The following is a 4,551-nucleotide window of genomic DNA, read 5'->3' as shown; positions in this document are numbered from 1 at the left end:
CAGAATCTAGCGAAGCAAATATTGAACAACGATAAATTATACAATAAAAGAGAAATATACCAAACGAAACACAAACATTAAACGTGGTTCGGTCAACTGACCTACATTCACGGGCAGAGATGAGCAATCCACTATACAAAAAGAGAGTACAAAATATCGAGAGAACAACCTCACGAAGAGGCAAATACAAGTGACTTACTAACACTTGTCCCGTAAAGTTCTCCCCCTAAACACGACTCTCAAACCCCATAGGGCTGCATTGTGGATGCTACTGAATGAGAAGGACGGATCTTCTTCAATTTATAGAACTCCAAACATTTTCCTACAAGAAAAGGGACTAGCCAAATATGGAAGAATTATATTTTCCTTATTGAAAAAGAAAAATCCAATTATGGTAAATATGTTGTCCTTTCCGTCATAAAATAGAAAAACTAATTATGGTAAGAAAATCTGGACAAACACCTAATAACATAATGCTCGAAAGGAAGGGCATCGTCATAAAGATGGCCTCATATGCAAATTAAGCGTGGTTTGAAAAAAATACACTTAATGATTTTGTTTACAAATAAAAAAAACAAGATTTAAAAGTGATACTACGGCTGCGAAGCCTTTTTTAATTACTTAATTTGTCCTTTCCGCGTTTACCAAGTCGATAGAGCATGTGATTTGGAAACCAGTAGAATCCAATTTTATTTTCATAATTTGTCTTTACTATCATCAGATTGACGTGTACGATAATATATTAATGATTCTCAACGTTTGCATGTAGAGTTTTATAAGCACTTATAAGATTTAAGCGGCCGTGTACCCACTTTCAGGGACAAACTAAAGCTTCAAGAACACTGCAGTAACAGCCTGCAATTAAATATTTTCTCAATTGTATACGTATATTCAGTGGCGAAGCTAGGAAATTTAATAAGAGTGTTCAAATTTTGAATACCCTTTGCCAGTTGGCTATGCAAGTGTGTTCAAAGTCTATTTTTAATCAGTAACAGTAATATTTTACCTTATACGTAGTAGTATGATTTTTCGGCGAAGGATGTTCAGTTGACCACCCTTGGATCAACGTAGCTTCGGCCCTGCATATATTTATGCACAGAGAAAATTAAAGTAATAGTGTGAAAATGCTAACATAGACAATAGCTAAGAAATCGATCATAATGAGGGAATAACAATGACAGTATGCTGTCTCACCAATTCATCCTTGTTCAACAAGGGAAACTTCAGATTCTTCATTGGCCTTTGACATATCAGCTTTGAGCTTTAGTTCATCAAGATATTGCTGATAAGCATAAGATAAAAATCCCCAAATGGCCAAAATCATGGAAACAGCCTTCACCCCACTCATCTTCTCATGGAATATAATAACAGCAAGAATTGGAATAAGAGGTATAGTCAATGCAGTAATGACATTGGCAAATAGGGCAGATACCTTCGTAATTAAGCTGAGAACAACAATTGTATAAATCTGCCAACACAAAGCATTCCATACCAATGTCATAACATAGGACAATTTCCCTAGCTTGTATTCCTGCATCTCTGTTTTAAGACCTTTCCATCCTCCGCTCGCGAAAAGGCCAATGAGAATGACAAAAGTGGCGAAAAACGATTGCCAAATCACTAAGTTTATTACTTCTTTCATTGTGCGTTTTTTAATGATGTTCCTGAATACGCGCTCTGTGAATGATAACAACAATGCATAACCTGCTGAGGCAAATAGCTTACATATAAACCCTATTATATAATGTTTACCGCCTTTGTTATGGCCTGAAGAGGAGTCATCACGTTGCAACACAAGAAGAATAGAGGAGATTGTGAGTAGGAATATAGAATTGGCTATATAGGTAGTTATTTTTTTAGAGTTGAGGAAAAATGAGAACAAGGTGTTGAACCCCAATTGAGTTGTGTTAATAAGGGAAAATGTTGAAACAGGAAGGTATAACAGGCCCACAGCACTCAACATACAACATCCACCCAATAAAGTACCCAGAAAGACGTATACCGATAATTACTTCCAAATAGATATACCACTGCTCGTGTTGTTTTCATCATCACTAGTAGGAGTACATTTTTTAGGAATTTTATTCAGGAAATAAATGGGGAGAAGTAATGGAAATCCACCATTTTGCAGAAGTGAAACCAACCATGTGGTTTTACCACCCTCTCTGTAGTAAAGTTCGCCAAGGAGTGTAGCAGCGGATTGGCAAGTCAGGACCAATACTATATTGAAGAATATTTCAATCCACTTGTTATATTTTGCGCACCACGATTGAGGGAAAACATTTGCATTAATATTCTCCGTATGATCAGCTTCCTTAGCTTCTTCTTTAACTATATAGTATGAATTAATATGCAAATTAAAATGTAAATAATCTTAATTAGTGGGATTTCATAAAAGATGATGAACAAAAAGAAAAGGAGATCAAGAAAGCTGAGGGTTTGACTACAAAAATGTGAAAAAACTTACGAGAAATATTGAGTTGCTTCTCTTGAGCTTCTCCCATTGAAAATGATACTTCAGATTTGTCAAGATTCTCTACTCTTCAAGCAAAAGGAGAAGTACAATTATCAAAGTAGTTGGTACTCTTTTTCTTCTTTNCACTCGATCAAGAATCTCAAACGGGCCAATGAACCTAGGGCTAAGCTTGCCCCTCTTCCCAAATCTCATCACACCCTTCATAGGCGACACCCGAAGCAACACTCGCTCGCCAACCATGAATGCCACATCACGAACCTTACAGTCGGCGTAACTCTTTTGCCTGGACTGAGCTGTACGAAGCCTGTCCTGAATGATCCTGACCTTGTCCAAGGCATCCTGTACTAGATCCGTACCCAACAACCGAGCCTCTCCCGGCTCAAACCACACAACCGGCGACCGACACCGCCTACCATATAAAGCCTCATAAGGAGCCATCTGAATGCTCGACTGGTAACTGTTGTTGTAGGCAAACTCCATTAAAGGCAAAAACTGATCCCACAAGCCTCCAAAGTCAATAACACAAGCTCGGAGCATATCCTCCAAAATTTGAATAATACGCTCGGACTGCTTGTCCGTCTGAGGATGAAATGCTGTGCTCAACTCGACCCGTGTGCCCAACTCACGCTGCACTGCTCTCTAGAAATGCGAGGTAAACTGCGTACCTCGGTCCGAAATGATAGACACGGGCACACCATGAAGGCGAAAAATCTCCTGGATATAGATCTCAGCTAACCTCTCTGAAGAATAGGAGACTGCCACAGGAATGAAATGTGCTGACTTGGTCAACCTATCAACAATAACCCACACTGCATCGAACTTCCTCTGAGTCCGTGGGAGTCCAACAACAAAGTCCATAGCGATACGCTCCCACTTCCACTCAGGAATCTTAATCTTCTGGATTAAACCACCAGGTCTCTGATGCTCGTACTTTACCTGCTGACAATTCCAACACTGAGCCACATATGCAACAATATCCTTCTTCATCCTCCTCCACCAATAATGCTGTCGCAAATCCTGATACATCTTAGCAGCGCCCGGATGAATAGAGTACCGGGAACTATAGGCCTCCTCTAAAATCAACTCTCGAAGTCCATCCACATTAGGCACACAAACTTGACCCTGCAGCCTCAAAACTCCGTCATCTCCAACTGTAACATGCTTGGCACCTCCGTGCCGCACTGTGTCCTTTAGGACACACAAATGGGGATCATCATACTGCTGATCTCGAATACGCTCCAATAACGAAGAACGAGCGACTGTGCAAGCTAACACACAGCTGGGCTCAGAGAAATCCAACCTCACGAACTAATTTGCCAAAGCCTGAACATCCAAAGCAAGCGGTCTCTCACCGACCGGAATATACGCAAGACTGTCCATACTGGCTGACTTCCTACTCAAAGCATCGGCCACTATATTGGCCTTTCTCGGATGGTATAAGATGGTGATATCATAGTCTTTCAATAGCTCCAACCACCTTCTCTGCCTCAAGTTTAGCTCCTTCTGCTTAAACAAATACTGTAGACTCTTGTGATCCGTGAACACCTCACATGACACGTTGTACAGATAGTACCTGCAAATCTTCAGCGCGTGAACAATGGCTGCTAACTCCAAATCATAGACTGGATAGTTCTTCTCATGAATCTTCAACTGCCGTGAAACATAAGCAATGACCTTGCCATCCTGCATCAACACCGCACCAAGTCCAATACGAGATGCATCACAATAAATTGTATATGGCCCTGAACCTGTAGGAAAAACCAACACTGGCGCCGTAGTCAAAGCTGTCTTGAGCTTCTAAAAGCTCGCCTCATACTCGTTCGACCACCTGAACTGGGCACCCTTCTGGGTCAACTTGGTCATTGGGGCTGCAATAGATGAAAGCCCCTCCACAAACCGACGGTAATAGCCAGCCAAACCCAAGAAACTCTGGATCTCTGTAGTTGATGCGGGTCTAGGCCAGTCCTTGACTGCCTCTATCTTCTTCGGATCCACCTGAATACCCTCTGCTAATACAACGTGACCTAAGAATGCAACTGAACTCAACCAGAACTCACACTTTGAAAACTTAGCAT

At 40.9% G+C, this 4,551-nt stretch overlaps 1 pseudogene; it reads right to left on the bottom strand.

Annotated features, from left to right (window-relative positions):
• Positions 1-339: 339 nt before the first annotated feature.
• Positions 340-2,591, bottom strand: LOC109242790 (annotated as a pseudogene).
• Between the last annotated feature and the right edge of the window lie 1,960 nt (positions 2,592-4,551).

The sequence above is a fragment of the Nicotiana attenuata genome, unplaced genomic scaffold, assembly GCF_001879085.1.
Source record: "Nicotiana attenuata strain UT unplaced genomic scaffold, NIATTr2, whole genome shotgun sequence".
In the NCBI taxonomy this organism is placed as follows: Eukaryota; Viridiplantae; Streptophyta; class Magnoliopsida; order Solanales; family Solanaceae; genus Nicotiana; species Nicotiana attenuata.
Note: the sequence above shows the minus strand (reverse complement) of the source record. Positions and strands in the feature narration are given on the sequence as shown.